This window comes from Chionomys nivalis, chromosome 16 (assembly GCF_950005125.1).
Source record: "Chionomys nivalis chromosome 16, mChiNiv1.1, whole genome shotgun sequence".
Classification (NCBI taxonomy): Eukaryota; Metazoa; Chordata; class Mammalia; order Rodentia; family Cricetidae; genus Chionomys; species Chionomys nivalis.
This window is the reverse complement of record NC_080101.1, coordinates 38,286,425-38,307,996: the sequence shown is the minus strand read 5'-3', so window position 1 is coordinate 38,307,996 and position 21,572 is coordinate 38,286,425. Positions and strand designations below refer to the sequence as shown.

At 36.2% G+C, this 21,572-nt stretch overlaps 1 non-coding gene across 1 annotated transcript; it reads right to left on the bottom strand.

The window, feature by feature from the left end:
* Positions 1 to 5,762: 5,762 nt before the first annotated feature.
* Positions 5,763 to 5,947, bottom strand: LOC130888319 (small Cajal body-specific RNA 16). The gene has a single exon (XR_009058451.1). It is a non-coding gene; the product is annotated as a small Cajal body-specific RNA 16 (non-coding RNA).
* Positions 5,948 to 21,572: the final 15,625 nt, after the last annotated feature.

Genomic DNA, 21,572 nt, shown 5'->3' with positions numbered 1-21,572 from the left:
AATTATCGCTAACATAAACCCTACATTGAGGACATTGAAAATTATGAACCCTTGTTTCAGCTAAACAGCTTTGTCTCTGTTTTGCTTTTAAACATTTTAGTCATTTATCGTGCGTGTGTGCGTGTGTGTGTGTGTGTGTCTGTGTGTGGTGTCTTGGCATATGTGTGGAAATTATAGGACAACTTGATGGAGTCACATCTGTCATTCTACCTTGCAGGTCCTGTGGAATGAACTCAGGTTGTCAGTCAGGTTTAGTGACAGTCATTTTTACCCCTGCCCATGTATAAAAAATTAATCTTCTTTACCTTTTGTTGTTGTTGTTGTTGTTTGCTTGTTTGATTTTTGTTTTTTTGTTTGTTTTTTTGACACAGGGTTTCTCTGAGTAGCTTTGGCTGTCCTGGAACTCTCTGTAGACCAGGCTGGCCTTGCAGCTGAGACCTGCCTGCCTCTGCCTTGCAAATACTGAGATTAAAGGTGTGTACCACCTGGCTTCATCTTATTTTCTTTTTTAAGTAATTAATTAGTTTGTTTATTTTTACATACCAATCCCAGTTCCCCCTCCCTCCTCTCCTGCTTCCCTCACCTTTTCCTCCCACCCATTTCCCATCCAGTCCTCAGAGTAAGGCTTCCCCTGGGAAGTCAATTAAGTCTCTGTCATCACCTGGTTGAGGCAGGACAAAGCATCCCCCCCCCACCCACCACCACCACACACCCATGCCTAGGCTAAGTAAGGTAGCTCTCCATAGAGAATGGCCTCCGCAAAGTCAGTTTATGTGTTAGGGTTAGAGCCTGGTCCCACTGCCAGTTTTTCCACACACTGCCCAAACACCTTCACCTTATTTTCTAAAACTTGCCCTATACTTGCCTATGAACAAGTGCATTAAAAAAGCGGGTGTGTGGGGGGGGGGGGGATAAATGAATGGGTTCAGATAAGCATCTTAAACAGTTTAAGAAATATTCTACAAATTACCTATGATTAAGTCAAATACAAATTAAGCCTTTGGATTTGTACCTCCATAATCATAGTACTAAACTTGCTTTGTACAAGGAGTCTGTGAAAATGACAGAGGCAGGGGTGGAGTTGGGGGAGTTGGAAGCAGGGGAAGAATAAGGAGAGTGCCTGCCTGAGTTCTACTCAGTATTACATAAAGAGCTCTTTCCTCTGTGGCCCCTTACATCTCCACGGATGAGGTCTTGTATTATCACAGAAACGACAGTTAGTTTTATGGGTAAAATCAATAATTATTTAGAGAAAACATTAAATGTCTCCAAACTTTAGACCCCCTCTTGTAAGCACAGCAGTCGCTGAGCCTGCCCTGGGCTTGGCGGCCAGTCGGCTCACCCCATTCATCCATCTCCTGCCTCTGTTGTTTACCCAACTGGCTCCTGTTTCAACAGCTCCTTGGAAGTCTATATTCGGAACCGGAATGCAGCCTGAGAACACGTGTGTGGGCTGAGGAGTGGGAGGAGGTTCACACTGTGATCACAGCCCAGTCTGTGCCTGCCTCTGCTCCAAGGACAGGAGCTTGCACTAAACCTGTAGAGGAAAACCTGCGTGGTCCACAACAGATGGCAGTGGGAGGGAAATGGTTTCTCTCCCGGTGGACGCCTTGCAACCAATATTGCTCGTCTATGTGTAACAAATAAATGTGCTTCGGAGTAGAGTGGCGGAGAACTACCCACACGAGTAAGTCAGAGTGTGGGTCAGTGCCAACTGTTTCCTGTACTGTGATTTTCGTCTAGAGAAGTGTATTTTCACACCTACAGGGCCATCAGCTTCAGGCATCTCTGCATCGGTTGAGATTAAGTTCCCTTTAATTAAGAGATAAAAACGGGTGAGGAATTTCTTATTCCAGAGATGGCTGCAACTCTAGAAGTAACAAAAAGGAAGAAAAAAAAAAATCCAAACACTGTAAAGTGAGCAATGCTTTTGTAAACTTTTCGAAGTCTTTCTGTGGCTCTATACTAGGAGGGATGTTTTGGGAGTCTTTCTGCTGCCTTGCTCTCTGGGCTCCGTAATTAGAGGCTCTCATTGTCGAAGACCCAAATAAATAACTCAGGACTTTGACATGTGTGGGAAACTAATGAAATATCATTATACAAAAAAATGCATATTAAATGCTAATAGTGAAATATGATCAAAGACAACGGATAGCTACATTTGTAAAGTCAATTTATAGTGGCAAACAAACAAACAAACAAGACTGCCAGATACATTGTAGATAACTCATTTTCATGCCTCTCTGGACACTTGACCTCAGGTCTTCACCAGCTCAGGAAGCAGTCTCCTGAAATAAATTATTTGCCAAGGGACGATTCAAAAGTAGATAGTGTTTGGGTTTGATCTACATATTTCGACTAAAAATAGGATATTTTAAAGATAATGTTTTGAGCTATTCGAGTGCACTAGAGATCAGTAAGCCTGACTGCACAGTAATGATGGACTGACTGACAGACAAATGGGGGAGGGGGAGGCTCTTCATTATAGATGGACACATCTTGATGAACTCAAGCTGGAACCCGCAGTCTTTAATTTAAACTAGCTCCTTAGCCAGAGAAGGTAATGATTTGTCATGCGGCTTACTCATTTACTGCTGATCACCAGGATCCCCACATCTGAAATCCCTAGCATTCAGAAACCTGTAAGAGGATTCGTGCACATGTTCCGCTTTGTGCTGCTGATTTGCAAAACAATGAGGCCGGTAATGATGCGAAAGATTGAGCCGGCTCTCCTAGTGTCTCCTCTGTCTGAACTGATTGTTATTTGTAAAGAAGGGTCTTCGGAAGCCTGCTGTTCCCACAGGATGAGGAGCAGCCGGGCACTGGTTGAGGATGACATCCTGTGTCAGGGATCAGAAATCAGCCAGTTAATAGCTTTGCATTTAGAATTGTCTAACTTTTTTTTTTTTTTTTTTTTGCTTTGTTAAAGGCCAATTTTCTAACACATAGTCATTTTCACATCCTTGATATATCGTAGACTGCACGATTCTTCAAAAATAGCTCCGGTTTAAGTGATTTCTTTTTCAAAGCAAGATAATTTGCTAAATATTTTATGCACCCAACCACTTTGTAATTCATGTTGATGTAATCCAGACCCAAGAAACACAAAACAGTTCTCCTGAGTATAAAAAACAGTGAGCACTCAGAGTTGAGATTATGTTACAAGTGCTCTTATAACAAGAATTTGTTTTAGCTCAAGGTGAAGCCGTCTTTTCTCTCCTTGTCAGAAAGGTCAAATCTGTGCTGTTGCCAGTACACACAGCTATTTTCAATATCCCAGAAAAGAATTGCGAAAAGTGTCATTTTCATGTCTTTGCTATTGATAACATAAATAGATATGAACTTATTTAAGCTTTGGAAACATATATATTTTAGCAAGGTATAAAGCTAAAGAAAATTTAATAAAACTTCAAAAGCAGTATTAAAACTGGCTAAGAAAATATTTAGAAATTATTACTTTAATTATGTTCCTATACACATATACACACACCAGATGAAAAAATTTCCCTTCCTTTTGAAAGATAATAACCAACTATTGTTTCAAGGAGGGAATAATTAGTGATTGAAAGAATAAAGAGAGAGAGAGAAATGGATAAGAGGAAGAAAGGCTCAGGGAAAAGTATAAATGACATCCTCTTTATTCTGTATTTTAAGTAAAATGTCTTCATCTCATGGTCCCTTCAGTAACATCCTTAAAGAGCTAGCCAAAACATAGTGTTCATTAACCATTTATCTAAACTGCAAACCTAAAAACAAAAGAGTATAGGAAGAAAAAAAAAAAGAATTCTATCATTGCTTTCTTCCTCTTCCTCCTCCACAATTCTCCTCCACACTCCTCCCCCACAGCATCTGGCCTCCAGCTCCAGCCTAGGTTTGGTAATCTGCCCTTTGTGAATTAAGAACATTTCTTGGCAGTTTCTCCTTACCCCTGGGGTGCATGATACATTGACCTGTGTGACACTGAGTCAGACTGCTCCCATCTCGCTCCATCTCTACCATTGCCAGTAAATACCATCACTCCGAGGCAAGTGAGACTGTAGGACCAGAAACAGCAGCAGGTGCTGTATCTGCCGGGAGGGACCAGAGTTAAGAAGTGTGGATGACTCAGTGACAGTTCGTTTGATTTTTCCCCCTATTTGGGGGTGAGGATATGATGCAGAAGAAATGCCTCAGCAGCTAGTGCCTCATGGCAACGAGATTTGCACTGTGCTGTTATTTTTAGCTGGGTTCATGAAGTGTGAGGCTATATTACTAATAATGCTACACATTGTTCATTTATAGATCACTGTTTGGGGACCCAGTTGCTGCCACCTGATTAAATGTGCATGCCAGGGCTTGCAGTGATTTCCTAATTTAGTTTGTACTTTCCAAATTGATTTGAAAAAAAAAAAAAGCACTCTTCTTGTCTTATGCCTTCAAAGCAGTAAAGCTTCCTTTATTTCTAACCCTGTGACTCAGCATAGGCTAGTCGTCAAAGATTAAATAATGTTTTTTTATTGTTCCTGTTTTGGTTTTGTTCTTATCTTCAAAGTGACTAGAATATTACTCTGTAGTATTATTGACTATTTATAAACATAAATTTACATGGTCACATTTGTCCAGGTTGATTGGAACTGCCCTAGCTATTATGTAATGAAAAAATGATGTGTGCTATTTCAACACTTGCTAGCTAGATATACAAAAATGTCCCTCATAGCATTCTCCCCAGACACAATTCAGCTTGCCCAAGAAGTTTTTGTTTTTAGCCAATTATAAAATCAATACAATAATTTCATAAACCTTTTAAAGGAATAACATTTTCTAAAAAGCAGTATTTTTCTTAAATTGGTGAATGAATATAATCTTCCATTGGCTTCCGTTATATTTCATGAGTCTTGTTCCTGCAGGTGATCAAAAAATTGCTGTTAACTCACCAATATTACTGCCCTCAGTCACACTTCTCTGATATTGTAAAGTGGTAAAGATATTTGGAAAAAGAAAACAGTTTGTGTGAAGAAAAGTGTATTATTTTATATATGCCCCAAAAGGATATTTAAAAATTCACTCAAAATTCTATTGTGGTGAATTTTTATTTACAGCCAAAAAACATTTATAAATATAAATGCTAGACTGATGAGCTTTTACCACACTGCAAAATATAAAAGATTCAAAATGCTCACCTTTAAATTCTGTTGACTGAAGTTGAAGAAACACCACATACAAAGAAGATTGAAAGCAAAACTAATGTGCGGTGCAAGCTAGAAACAAAGAGTTTAACACATTTTAAACAGAAGTCACCTAGGTTAAGAATGTATAATTCAATTGCTTAAAAAAACGAAAGCAAAGTGGGATGCGGCTGATCTGCAAACCCATGTGTTACTGAGGATCTTAGCTGCATCTGGCAGGATTTTTCTAGAGTCATAGTGGCATGAATCTTTTGAGAGGACAACATGTTCAGTCTGAAAAATCCGGGGTTGCTTCAGCTGGACTGACAGTTGAGATAGGTGTAGTGATACTTCATATGTATTTTAATAAGTAAATCTTGCCAGAAGATCAGAGAGCAAATAGTCTTACATTTGGCGCCCAACATTTGGAGTATGAAATGTAGCATGATTAATAAAAACACAGAGATAGATATTGGGGTTTTCTCTTAAGATCAGGAAAGCAAAACATCCAACCACTGATTCTTCTACTTCCATCTGAATGGATGATCCTGCCTCCAGGACCCTCAGAATGAGACTATGTGTGAGAAATGTCTCCTCCCATCTTTTTTTTTTTTTTTTTCCTGTTTGCAGTATCATACATGATCACCAAACTGCTGCTAGGGTGCTCACACCTGTTACTGCAAATTCCAACCCCAGGGAATGTGTTCCTCTGGGAATTTTATTTAGGTCAAGGTCAGGCTGTCTGGTACACTCCAATCTTATATTCCTTGCTAGGGCTGGTACTAAGGGTGTGCATGAGTACTGTTTGGTTTCTATGGCAAACTAGTGTGTCTACTGGAATAAAGGTGTGTGCCACCACTACCAGGTCTGTAAGGCTGAACAATGGGGCTCTGATCTTTGCTTGCTGATCTTCAGGCAAATTTTATTTATTAAAAGACTAATAGAATATCACTACATTTCCCCTTTTTGTCTAAAATAAAAAGAGAAGGCTATAACTAATATAAAAATCTGTATACAATAAACACAAAAATTATTATGGTGGGAAGCATGGTGGCATGTGAGCAGGCATGATGCAGGAGTAGGAGGTGAAAGCTTACATATTATGCACAGATAGGCAGGGGCAATTTCTTACCCATTGACTTATTTTTGCCAAAAGAAAGTAAACTCCATGTGAAGTTTCATCAATGTCCATTAACTTCTCTGAAGTAGATTGGTGCTACAAGGAGCAGATATGTCTCACTGTCATAATAAAAGAATAACCTAAGTTATTAAAACATCTTAAATGCCATATTCTGTAGATCTTTGAAGTGTTCGAAGATGACCTGTCTACCTAAACTGTACCTTTGTTTGACCTTAAAATCATACCTAAAGTGATTACAAGTTTGATTATCAACCTGCATTTCCTTATTATCCTAAACAGTTGTTAATAACAACTTTCAAAGTCTAGAAATTTGCATTATATTTTTAAGGAACTGATGTGTACAACACGTTGAACAAGATTAGAAACATATGTACAGTATGCTTTAACAAAATTAATCTCAAATTTGTATCAATATACAAAAGTTCAATCAACTGTAAAACATTAAATACTAGTAGTTGCTTTCTAAAAGTAGATTCAATTATCTACCTCTTTATCTTATCATATCTATATCCTTCCTTTTTTCATTTCAGAGTAGATTCAGTAATCTACACTTTCATTCTATCAGATAAGTAATAATTCTGAAGACAATTAAACAATTCAGAGAAATAACTGTTCATACAGAGAAATGTATTATTGTTAACTGAAACCACCTCAACCATTATATGGGGTGAGAGATGATAGAGTAATTGGTAGATAGGTAGATTGTGATTGGTAAATAGCTGGATGATACAAATTTATTAATATAAATTGATGCCTAAGCAATGAATTATTGGATATCACACTATTGTGGAAAAAATACTTTGCCAATCTAAAAATGTGTTCATCTTATAGTACTGGATATAAGGCCAGGCAGAATGGCACATGCCTTTAATTCCAACACTTGGGAGGCAGACTCAGGCAGACCTCTGAGAGTTTGAAGCCAGTCTGAACAATAAAGCAAATTCCAGGACAGCCAGGACTCAGAAAATAATAATAGTAGTAGTAGTAGTAATAATAATAAACTGGAATAGATGTATGTGATGATGCCTAAAATTCCAGCACTCAGGACACCAAGCTCCTGCAATTTGAGAACCAGTTTAGCTCCATAGTGAGAACTGTGAGAAAATACAGATGATAGGTGGCAGTGATGATGATGAAGAAACCTATGAAATCTAAACTTTCAATGAATCTTCTGTATCTACTTCTCTTTTCACTAATTACTGCTTATGCATGTTCATTCTTCACCTAAATTCTATAACCATATAGTTCATGGATGAAGCACAGTTGGCTTAATCTTTCTTTCCTTTTGCACTGAAATATTAAAATGAGTATCATCTACCTGTATACATGCCCACTTCCATGCTTAAGATGAATGTGTTAATTTGAATTGCTAGATGACATGTCTTATCAAATTCTTTGACAGGAAGTTTCTACCATTTTACATTATTCTTCTGCCAAGAAATTATTGTTGAACACTATCACCAGTGCTTTGTTCTCTCAGTTATTAAAGAAACCTACCTTCTGCTCACTTTAATACCACATAATGAATATCCACATAGCCTATTGCCTTTCATATATTCATTTCATATTTATGACATCCAATTAATAAGTCTGATTAATTGTGAAATGCAGCCTCCCTTAGCAACTGTTCACTGTTTACCTTGTTTTATTTTACTCAGATATTCCTTCAGTTATTAACATATTCAGAAAAACATGTGACCACCTACTGTGTGTTGTCATTTTTCATATATGAAGGACATAATGTTTACACTGCTCTTTTAATCTGTTTTATTGTAATTGTTATGAAATAATCATCCAAAAAACCATCAAAGTTTTCAATTTCCATTTTTCTTGCCCTACATTTTCATTCTTCTTCCTAAATTGTATCTGTATGTATATTTTGCAATTTTTGAACTTAGAGTATTTCTTCTGAGCATCATAATTTGACCATTACCATCTACTTAATTTTTTATTTCTAGTCTTAACGCCTTTTTAATTTGAAAATAGATTTTTAATACTATAGATTCTGATGGTTGTTTTCCCTCCTCCAACTTCTCCCAGATCTCCTATACTTACTCATTCAGACTGATACCCCTTCCTTCTTCCTTCCTTCATTCCTTTTTTTCTTCCTTCCTTCCTTATCTTTTATTATTCTTTCTTTCATTAGGCTACAATCAAGTATATAATAGTAACAATAGTAATAATTGTTTGGATGGAAGTTCTGTCTCAGCTCCCACTCCTCCCTCTTTGAACCCTACCCCTAAGAAAGCCCACCAAGGGGAGGCTCCTCCCCCTGAGATGCTCAAGACCACACCTACAAGGAATTCAAAATGTAGTCTCTAGACCTGCTAAATGATTTCTCTTCCAAGCCCCAAACCACCTGGAGTGACTTTGTTCAGATTAAACCCTGTTTTATTAATTGAACTTGATTTGGATTACTGTGTTGGCAGAGAGGTTTAATATTGAGGTTTGAAAATCTATCAATAATAATAATGTATAAATGAAACAAACAAGATAGAATAAGTAAAACAAACAGAAAAATAACTAAATAAAATGCTCAAGTAATATACATGGATACAGAAACATGAATTCAGACACATAAATATCTCATAAAAAACACAAAACTGAAAGTTACAATTTATACACAAAGAACGGGTTAACAAACAAAGAGAAAGCCTCAAACAAAGCATTATAAGACAAATGCTATCACTGAATTTATTTTTGTATTGTCACATACTTCTAGGCATGGGACCTAGTGAAAAGAGTGGTTTGCATACACAGTGAAACTCTGCTGTAGGAAGTTTATCATTTGTAAGTGGTTATCAATTGGAGATAACTTCTGGGTTAGGGATATGGGCATAGGTCTACTTTCCTTTCCAGCTCTTGGATTCTGTCAGGTATAGATCTGGGCAGGCCCTATGCCTGCTGCAATAGTTTCTGTGAATTCACATGTACATCTATCCTGTTATGTTTAGAAGACCTTATTTCCTTGGTATCTCTTATCCTATCTGGGTCTTATACTTTTTCTTCCTCCTCTTTATACAGGGTTCTCTGAGACTTGAATGGAGGAAATAGATGGAGACATCTCATTTAAGATTGAGTGTTCCAAGGCCTTTCATTCTCTGCATACTGTCCAATTGTGATTCTCTACTTTAATTCCCATCCGCAAGAGGAAGTTTCTCTGATGATGGCTGAGTGAGATATTGATCTATGAATACAGTAAAATTTCATTAGAATTCATTTTATTAATATGTTACTTTAGTAAACATATTAATATTTTGTTTTTCTTGGTCAACTGAGCAGTGTTGGGGATAGGTTCTATCTTATAGAGTGGGCCTTAACTCCCCTCAGATTCAGATACTGGTTGGTTATCCCCTTAATTTTCATACCCTGTTGCACTATAATAACTTTTAGGCATGTTACAATTATAAATCAAAGTTTTCATAGCTGGCTTGCTGGTTCTCTTTCAAATTTGGTAGTGGGCAGAGTACCTTCCAGTACTGTGAACATTAGTAAGTAGGGGTAAAGGCTCTATGTAGGTGCCAGTTCAACTTCCACATGTTCATTGAATTCTGTAGGTATTGTCTTCAGCAATAGGCCCTTACCATAAGTTTATTGAGAGCAATCAATAGCCTTGGTAGGTTAAGGGTATTCATGGGATCTCTTTGACCAATAACTCACTTACATGTAACTTATTCAAAACTCCACTTGGTTTTAAGAGATGTCCAGTGAGGACTCCATCTCTCCTGTTATTTGCTGTCATTAGGATCTGATGTGGGAGGTGGTTCATGCTATGAATATGTATTACTGCCACTGGTTAATAAAGAAGCTGCTTTCAGCCAATGGCTTAACGAAATATAGCCAGGCTAAAAGAGGTAAAGTAGGGGAGTTAGTAAGAAGCCATGTAAGCCCGATGGTGGTTGCGTGCTCCTTTAATCCCATCACTCTTGAGGCGGAGGCAGGCAGATCTCTATAAGTTTGAGGCCAGCCTGGTCTACAAGAGCTAGTTTCAGGCCAGGCTGCAAAGCTACAGAGAAACCCTGTCTCCAAAAACAAAAACAAGCAAACAAAAGAAGCCATGTAGCCACCACCAGAGACAGACACTCCCACTGGACTGCTAAAACTTTGCCGGTAAGCCACTACCTGGTGAGATGCACAGATTAATGAAGAAGGGTTAGTTTAGGATATAAGAGCAAGCTAGAAATCTGCTTAAACTATTGTCCAAACAGTATTGCAATTAATACAGATTTCTGAGTGATTATTTTGTGGTCTGGGTAGCCGGGATCAAACAAGCAGCCTCCCCCAATAAATGTCATATAAGCAGCCTCCCCCCCAAAAGATGCATATATATTTTATTGTGTTAGTTTTCATAGAACCCATCAAATGGCCCTATTCTAACTGTCCCTCCCCATATTCTCTTGCTTGTTTCCCTCTTCCCTTCCCTTCTCTGTTTGATTCTCCAACACTACCCTCTACAATCCAAGCATAACTATCTATTCTATTTCCCATTGCTGGAGTGACCCAAACTTCTCCCCTAGTCCCTTACTCTATACTTAACCTTTGTGGTTATATGGATTATAGTCTGCTTACTGAAAATGTGACAACTAACATGTATATATAAACAAATACTCACCATATTTGTCTTTTTCTGTCTGAGTTTCACTCAGGATTAAATTTCTAGTTTCATTCATTTTTCTGTGAATATCATAATTTCATTGTTTTTAATAGCTGAGTAATATTCCACTGTGTAAATGTGTTGCATGTTTTTTTTTTTTATCCATTTTTCTGTTGAGGGACACCTATTTTATTTTTAGTTTCTGCATATCATAAGTAGAGCGGGAATGAACATGGTTAAGTCCCTCTGTACTAGGATGTACAGTGTTTTGGACATATAGGCAAGAATGGTTTAGTTGGACTTTGAGAAGAATTTATTCCCAGCTTTCTGAGGAACTGCCACACTGATTTCCACAGTAGCTTTACAAGTTTTCCCTCTCATCAGCAATGGATGAACATTACCCTTACTCTGCATCCTTCCCAGTGTGAACTGTTATTTGTTTAATTGATTTTTTGTCATTCTGTCTAGTGTAAAATAAAACCTCAAATTTGATTTGCATTTCCCTGATGACTAAGGATGTCAAACATTTCTTTAAATGTTTCTCTGCCATTTGTGCTTCCTCTTTTAGAATTCTCTGTTTCTATCTGTACTCATTTTTAATTGGGTTATTTGTATTTTTGATGTCCAAGATTTTATTTTTTATATATTTAGATATTATCCCTCTATCAGATCTGTAGTTGCTAAAAATCCTATGATAATAATAAAAATATAAGTACTAATTAAATAAAAATAGAATGAAATGAATCAGTCTTAAATTTTCTGATATTTTCATTTTTTGTTGAAACTGAAATATAATAGAATATGTAGATAGAAATTTTAGAATATGTACTTTGTAATCTTGGTGATAATGAGTCAACATTTGAAGATAAATGTTTATAAATTTCCAGAAATGGAATAATCTAGTACTAAGAATGGCATTCATATTTTTGTGTATATTTTGTTGACATATTTGATACATCTTTGAATCCACTGTTATATTTTTATGTTATAGAGTTAGCACCTGGCTTCTATGGAACTGACTCTCAATTTTGCCTTGCTATGGGCAATGTGTTCTTGCTGTCCTTCCATTGGGAATTTGCTTGAAACAAGAGGAATTCAAGTCTATAGAGCTAAGCCAGATGATTGGACACAAAGCACATGAGGCAGCAATGTTTTATTTTTATTTATTTTTCCTTTCTTTTTTATTTATTATTTTTTATTTATTTATTTTTTAGATTTATTTATTTATTAAAGATTTCTGCCTCCTCCCCACCACCACCTCCCATTTCCCTCCCCCTCCCCCAATCAAGTCCCCCTCCCTCATCAGCCCGAAGAGCAATCAGGGTTCCATGCCCTGTGGGAAGTCCAAGGACCACCCACCTCCTACGAAGGGAATTATGCCAGAATGCTCCAGCTAATGACTACCTGGGACTGTGTATCTCTACACAACGTTAAAACATGTAAAACTATATTCGTAACTATGAAGGAGAAACCAACTTAAATTCTACAAATTCTTACACCAATCCATCCAGTTTATAACCATTGCCATTCGAGCTTTCTCCATTACTAGGCCTAACTAAGCCCTGAACGTTTTTTGGTAGACAGTCCTGCTCCTGACTCAAAGGCTTTGGAAATGCTGTATACATCTTTCAGTGCTGCCTCACAGTGTAAATTTCAGTCTTAAAGAAAATGGTTCTTACTGAGACAACGAGGAACTTTTCTATAGTGGTGACATATCACCTTGACCGTCTGTGAAGGTTCACTTTAGGGTCCCAGGGAACATTCTTTGGTGAAAAAGGTATCGCACCGGGTATCACAGGACAATGTAGAAAACTGACAAGTACCCAGTTCTCATCACGAAGGAATGGGCATTTGGAGCAGTGCACACTCCTATAGTAAATGATTCATGTGCATTTTTCTGATCATGACAGATTCCAAAGGAAGAGCGGATTACCACCCATAAAGCTAAGCATCATCCGTGTGAATTACTGGAAGAACTCGAAAGTCTTTGCAGAAACACTGCTTGCTCCAATGTTTCTCAAAACCCAGCTATTCTAAGGAGACCAGGGTCAATACAAATGAAATAAATGGAGGCTTAGATAAAATATGTCAGAAAATTTGCCGAAAGGTTATTTTAAGGTGGCCTGTTAAAAACAATAATGGGCCATTAAGCTGTCTTGTTAAAGGCATTAAAATTATAGGCACAATGTATGAGTCACATGGACTGGATTTTCCTCTTTAGACAGAAAAACTGCAATATTGAATTTCTAGTAAAAGCAAAATGTTAGTGTTTCTGTGTATGTTATTATAAATATTGTACTTGAATCATAGGCACAGCAGTGAGCAGTATATTTACCTTCTCCAAAAACATGAAATCAAAATAATACACATTAAAATTAACTTTATGATGCAAGCTTTAATATGATTTTTTTCCTTTAAAATCTGTATGTTTTTAAATTTTGGACTATTTTTATAGACAGGCATATAAGTCTCCTTGTCAAAAGCATTAATAATACATTGAATTTTTAGAAACAGTTTTGCATACTTTGGATGATAAAGATATTAGAGAATTTAGGAGTTACAAGATGAATGAGGAAGGGGCACCTTCATGTTTAAATGTTTAACAAGAGACCGGTGATGGATGAGCATGTATGAGCGAGATGTTATCTGCTTTCTTCATTGCTGAGTCTCCAACACAAACCCCAAAACCAAACAGGATGTATTACAGAAGCTGATGCTAAAGGCAATCAGTCTTATTGATTTGATAGGAAGATGACTAATAAACTAATAAAGCTATTTTTTGATTGTTCACGGCTTGGGATACCACATCTATTACTTCCATTGATTTATTTAAATTTTCAATAATTGTCATGAAGTCATGATTTAATTTAAAATCAACTATTGATATTAAATTAAAACATACTTTCAAAGAATATGTAAGTATTTGCTGTGAATATTAATTGTTTACCTTTTAAAATATTTGGCTATATACTATTTTTAATTTTTGATTATTGGGGGTATGGCATCAACAACAAAACATAGGTGATATATTGTAGATATTTTCCATGTAAAGCTATCCTTTTGTGACACTGAGCTCAAGCTATCTACGACTTTGCTGTGACAATTCATCATTTTAAATGGTTTGAGCTGTTCTAATTAAATACACAAGAACTTATTGCTTATATTGTCTTTGCCACCAAATATCACCCATTTAATTATTTTCTAAATGTTTTTCATTGTCGTATTGGTTAAACATTAAATTTATTGGAAAAATATTTTTCATCTAGCAGTGCTAGGGCATTTAGAAAGGAGCTGTCTCCTGAGACAGGTGTTGGAAAGCTGTCGTCTCAGAGGGCTGCTAAACTGTACATGCTTTGGGGCACTGGAACACACATTCATTTCTTGCATGGAGTTACTATTTGATGAGCAAAAAGCAAAAAAAAAAAAAAAAAGCAAAAAGCAATGTAGCCGAAGCCTCACAAATGAGCTACAGAGCTACAGATGCTTTGAATACAGGAACCTTGGAGATTAGGGTTCAGAACTAATCGAAGTGTCGAAGAGGAAACACATAGGAACCTCCAAGTGGACATGTGCACCCCGGAAACCACAGAGAGACTGGGCACAACCCTGCTGGCTTTCCTGATTTAATCTAATTGTCAGGATGACTTAAGGAGACATTGGGCACTTCTGGTTTCTGTTCTTTGGGCTGATTGTTGAAATCACTTGTGACTTTGTTTTGTGGCATACACTTTCAGGAACTCCTGGTATTTCTCCTGTTCTGTGCCATAGCCAGATCTTCAAATGCAGAAAAGCAATGTGTTGTGTATCTGGTCTTCTCATGGTGACAATCGTTTCATCCAATGTTGTTGCTGGGAGTCAGAGAGCAGAACTGCTATCCAGTGCTACCTAAAAATGAAAACAAAACAAGCAAACAAAAAAGATCCCATTTTCCTGGTGGGGGTTAAGATTATTCAAAAGTCCCCGGGAGTAATTAGCTTCCATACTTTCTTATTCTGAACACACAAAGGCCATAGGGAAACCCATTTGTTAGTTTCTAGAACCTTTTTTTTTTTTTTTTTTTTTTTTAGTTCAGTACAAAAGGCAGGAGAAAACTGGAGGATAGTGAATCCAGTGGGGCAGGAGGTGAAGAGGGCTAAATTTCTGTCAAGACAACAAGGAAAGTACAAAGAATGCCATTTCTCTTTCATGTGCTTTGATCATTTTTCCTGTTTCACCCTTAACGAATGCTTTCTCAAAACTAAAAATAAAGCACTGCTTTCTAAGAAGCTCTGTTTTTCCTCTTGGGGAATTCTCGACAAGCACGTGCTTACCTATGAGCAGGGCTGTGCTTTCTAACATACAGTTCATGTTTAAACACGTGTGTATATATGTGTGTGTGTGTATATATGCAGACACACAGACACGTATATATGTATATGTCTTGGAAGAGACAGAATACAAGACAAAGAGGGAAAGAAGTCCAGCCGACAACTAACTAGCACATGTTAGTTTCTCTAAACTGTTTTGTGGAAATTGAGTGTCACTGACCAAGGGCATTGATCAGAAGGAGTACCAAGGGATTATGGTGATAGGTTAAACTCACAGACAGCACAAAGATCAAGGAGAGAAAGAGAGCAAAACCTTTACAGTCCTTCACTCCCAAGCCCAAGCAGTAGTTCTTGCCAGGACGCAGAGAGAAAAAGTCAGTTAGTAAGATGGAGACGGACATTTCATGGCAACAGACAAGAGGCAGCATGTATATATGCTGGGCAGCAACTCCATCCTGCGTAATGTGGGAAGAAAGTCTTATTCTAGCTGAAAATAACAAAATAATATTATCACAGATGCTTTGATCCCACCAGACTGAAGTATCTTCACAGAGGCCACACATGTATGTCTCATGGAGCATGCACACACACTATCAGGTGCTATTTACTGTTTTGAGGACTAGCTAATGTGTTATTATTTACCGACAGGACCTCTGTCATGGGGAAAAGAGGGTAATTTGTACATGGTCAGTGGGTGCACATTGCACACCAGCTCTACCCACCTGACTGATTTAAATAATCACATTAATAAATACATGATCTTCGCAGGTACAAGTCACCTTTTCTCCCACACTGATGGCTTTGATTACTTTGACAGATTAAGATATGCTAATGATACAAATTAGGAGCACAGAGAATTAAAAGGGTATTTAACTCTTATTCCAGGCTGTCAATTTCCTATAGTGCTACCAACTTACAGATAGATGATTAAAATTGTTTCGTTTAGGAATTTGAATATTTTAAAAATTGAATGGCTTTCTGGAGGAGGGAAAAAAAAAGAAAGAAAAATCTGTGCTGAGCTAATTAGACGTCCTATCTAACTGAACAATAGGACAGGATTTTTCTGTAACTGGGGAGAACTCGCTGCCTTAACACAGAGCCCCACAGTTTTCACTTATATCTTTGCTCAGTGTGTTGCTCTAATTCCCTGAATTTATCCTTTGACTATGAGTTTATAAAGGGTCCTGGCCATTTTTAGGTCATTTCTATTACAATTATTTCAAAATCAGAATTCTACATCTGTAGTAGGGCTTTAAAAGCAAAACACATTGAGGTATATAAATAATTAACTATGTGTATGGAGGAGACTCATGGATGGAAAAACAGCTTTGTATTTTTTAGAAATGGGTGAAAATTGAGAGAATAAATATAAATTATGGACTAGTTTATGATATATACTGTAATGATACAGTGTTTATGCAAAAAAAAATCATATAGGTTTGGTGAATTTTCCTCCATAGCCTACCCACTATATATAAGGAAGAAATAGCTTAGGGTTAGCCCTGTGTCCTATTCATTTCCATGTACTTACATATGCAGATGGAGATGTATGAAACTCATTATGTAAATGGACAAATAAAGAGACGGAAGAAGATTATGCTAATCAAATCATTGAAATTTAGTTGTTGAAAGGCTTTAGTAAAATTGGGCATCTTCATCCTCTTTGATGGTCAGCTTGGTCTTCAGATACACTTGGAAATTATGCAAAGAGTGTATGAGAAAATAAAATCTACACAGATGATCAGGCTGATCAGATATTGAAGGTCAGTGGATAATATACAACTTACATATGATAATTTAATATAATAAATTTTTAGCATATTAAAGCATTATAGAAACCAGTCAGTATGATCTAAGCCAGGTGAATGAGGACAAAAAGAGCTCCATACATTAAGACAAGTTTTGATGCTCACTCACCACTGTTAGTATAGATATCTCTTCGGTCATCTGTAGACAGGGAGTGGAGAAATCAATGGCCTTCAGTCTCTTCAAAGTATAAATTCTAACACATGTCATTTAGCTTCCTGATTTGGAGAAATGTAACATGTTTGCTTCTGTTTTCTTACCACAGTTGGAAGAGTGTTCACATGGATAGAGAAAAGAAAATGGAGTGATGACACTCAGCTAAAATGCAATTTCTCCTTTTCAGTTATGGTTTATAATTTTATGTAGTTATTAGAAAACTAGTTCAGTTAATAATAATAAATAGTATTGAATCCCAATGATATCCTGGAAAAGAGATAATAAAACTAATACTAAAATTTCCTTCTTTAGATGAACAAAAGCTACAGATACATTTTATATTTAAACTTTTGTATTTAATTTCTGAATGAATACACAAATAGTTATCAAGCTATTACATTTTAGTAGTGTGTCATACTGATACTTTTGTGTGCATGTGTGTGTGCATGTGTGTGAGAGAGATCTCAGTCTTTCTTAGAGTAGAAAGAAATGTTGATGGGTTGAACATCTTCTTGAACTTCCAAACCCACACCATGCACACACACTTTTCCATTTGCCCTGTTCGACAGAGCTCCCTGGAGAGTATGAGCAACTGGAGAATAACTGTCAAAAACAGAGAAGGGAAAGTGAGATCAGACTCTGTACTTCCCTGTTTTCCTAAAAGTTGCCTTACCCAGATTGGGCTTCTTCTAAGAGTACAAGTCTAGAGATGGAAAATGCTCTCAAGTCCTTCACCATTCCTTAAATTTCCACCACATTCCATGTACAGTAACTTTAGGATCACTGTTGTTGTGAATAATGTGTCTTGACTTGAGTGTGCTGTTTCCAATCAGGTTCTTAGAAGTTAAGAAACTAAATCTTGACCTTTTCTAAAGCTATTGGTTGTGTGTGTGTTTTGTTTATTTATTTGTTTGTTTGGGTTTTTCAATTTATTGAGAAACAGGACATCAGTTCATAGATCTGAACTTCCTTTCTTTTCAGGAAAGAACACTTTTAAATAGTCTGTCTGATAGGCAATGCATTAGTCATCATGGGAACTGTAAAGAGGTTGGTGGAAAGAGTAAATTACCACATCTCAAATACCCACCTACACCTGCAGCACTTCTAGAAAGCATCCCAAAGTACCAGAATGAAAAATAGTAATCCACTTGAGGTTTCTTTGTGGTTTGTCACTTCAGTGATCTTCCATAGGTGACTTAATAGTCTAGATTTTTCTCCACTATCAAAGAAAACTATGCTCTCGGTAACTTGTTAGAAATATTTATGAAGCATTAAAAATAAAGTATATGTATGTAATTATTTTTTTAAGTTTTGAAGGTCAAAATGTATTGTAACAATGTAACTACCAAAACTTTTAACTTTTAGGAAAGCTATCCCACATTAGCAATTAATACTACCATCTTACCCTAGTGTGGATGTGGATATTTACACCTAGCAGAAGAACAATTCAGAGCATATTTCCAACATAGAAATGAACCAATGACCATTCTTTTAGGGAAAAAATGAAATTTGCTAAATCTTCAGAATTAAAATGCCTCTTAAGATAATTCCTAATTCATAGCATTCCACAAAATAAGATTTTATATATTTTGATTCAGCTACCTAGGTCTGCAAAATCATGTCACAGATACTATTTAAGTAACAAAACTATCACTATCCCTTAAAGTCTTCATTTTGCCAGTGACATCTAAGACAAAATCTTGTCTTAGATTTTGAATGACCTCTAATGAAGACAGTCTCTAGGAAGTAAATGATCTGGTAAACATCAACAGAATTACAGCTCTCAGCCATAACTACTCAATTAATTCAAATTATTGATGAAATTAAGAATCATTTTTCACTTAAAAATGAGTAATAAACAGAGCAAGCTCTGGAAATATAATATAATATAGATAGATAGATGATAGATAGATAGATAGATAGATAGATAGATAGATAGATAGATAGATAGATAGATAGTTTGACTGGGTGATGATGTTAACCATAACTGCTAACTAATACTGGTGAAAGCTTTATAAGAGTAATAATATTTCACATTTAGTAAGCATTTCAGTAATAAGAAGATTGATTATTACATTATTATTATTATATGTAATCATTAAGAAACATACATTAAGGCGACAAGATGGGCACTACAAGCTATCCTAATGCTATAATTGAGGAAGCAAATGCATAGAAAGTTCTATGTAGGTTACATAGGTGTTGCTAGAAAAGCGTGAAAGAAGCATGGCTTGTCACGTTTTACCTGCACATAAGATGTTAAAAAGAAGAACAAGAAAGAAGAGAGGCTAAAACACTGAAATTCTTTTAAATAATGTTTTTCCTCCATGAAGGCTCTACCCATAAAAGTTCTATAACCTTCCCAAACAGTTCTACCACCTGAGATCAAGTGTTCACATAAATAGCCTATGGGAGAAATTTCTCATTCAAACAACCAGACCAAGAAATAATTTTATTTCTAGACAAAAGAGTATGTATTGTTAATCATCGCTGTTTAGTCTAAATGTTAGAATTTTATTATAGGTCGGGCTATGCTTTAGTCACAAAAAAGACACAGGAGTGACGGAAGATGGAAAAAAATTCTTTCTTCCCTCCAATGTGCTCATAATAAAAAGAAAGTGATCTGAAAGAAAAATGTATAATAATAATGTAGTGGTTATTACAGCAAACTTTGAAATTAAATGTGAAACATTCAATCACTTATCATCGCTTCTTAATAATGATCCAATAAAAGTTAAACTCCTTGAAACGCATTGTCTCATTTAAATACAGTAATATTTAGTCTAAATAAGCCTATGTAATTATGAAAAATCTGCACAGGGTTTTGCATAGAATTAGTATATGTACTTATAAGGATGGGCATTTTAAAGGATCACAGATGCATAGTCCAAATTAGTCAAATATAGTGACTACATATACACACAGCTTCAACTTATCAGTCTAGTTCATCACTTCTTTTCTATATTTCAAATATTCCTGAAGAGTATAATCTCTTCCCAGGGGATTGTCAAGACTAATGAGTTCAACTCCTACAATGATTCCTTCACCATGCTAATCAATATAACACTAATGCTTAACTCATGGGCTTTCAGCTTCTCTTAATTTGCCTTGCTCTGTACTTAGTATTTTGTCATTGTCAACCATTACCTTCACATTGGCCAAGAATGAAAATCTCATTCAATTAAGAAAACAAATGTGTAGTTTGGTGTGCTTTCAAAAAAGAAAGACTGCCTGTGTCCAAATACACAGTGAAGGAATAAATGTCAAGTCCAGACTGTACAGTCATAATTTACCTGGCTACAAAAGTGGTCTGAGAGGTTTTGACTGGCTACCAGTCAAATGGGACCATGAATAGTTAAAGTAAGCCATTTCTAATTTCGAACTTATCTCTTGTAGTTATAGAAGACAAAAACAATCAACACTATAAAAGCAAATAACACCCAGTCAATTATTGTACAATAATTCATCTGTGTTATCTTTTTTCTAGCTTAACTACAAAGAACATTAGTAACCATGAAAACTGGTTCTGCTGTTGAGTAGAGAAAGATAGAAGTGAATGCAATTATTCTTGCTTTATACAATCAGGACGATCAAATTTAGAGAGCAGATTGATTCTAGTTTGCTTGATGCCGGCTGTTTTCAAAGTCCACTCAGGCTTGTGGTAGGAACACTGCAAACCTATAGCAGTTCACAAAAGAAAGCATAGGATAGCTGATTCTAAGGTCACTATAGTCATGAACCACTGCATACTGATATTAAAAAATCAAACAGTGTAATTTAGTGTCTCAATTTTGAGGTATTTTGTCATTTTAAAATAAATTGAAATGGAAAAATAGTAAAAGACTTCCCACCAAACAGATTGATGTTGTAAATTTTTAGAAAGTTCATAGCATCCCTTGCTCATTTGTAACTCCTTTTGGTATTTTTGTTTTTTCTGTCTTTGTTACTTATTTCTCCAATAAGAATATACCTATAATTCTTTGGAACTGACATTATACTTATCTTCAAATAACCTGTTAGGCTTTTGTACAGTTGTTTTTTTACAGATGTGTCCTAAATACAATGAAATGGAATTTCTGCTGCTAGTTGACTTGCATTATTGTAAGATTCTAGGATGAATATTTTCAGTTAAAGATGTCAGAGAAGAAATACACAACAAATAATAAAATGGATGGGAACACTCATGAATCAAGAGATGCCTGGCACTTCTGTCCTACCAGAGGGTCCTCAGTGTGACGGCACAAATGTATGTTGGCAGTACAATCAAAGCTTTAGAAATCAAACATAATGTTTCATCCTGGCCCCTTGGTTCTCTAAGGCTATGGAAGCCCAATAGCAATTTTATTTTTTATATTAGTTTTGAATTTCTTTATTAAATCATTTTTATTCTGATCCTCTGGCTGTCACATATATGCCAATATTGT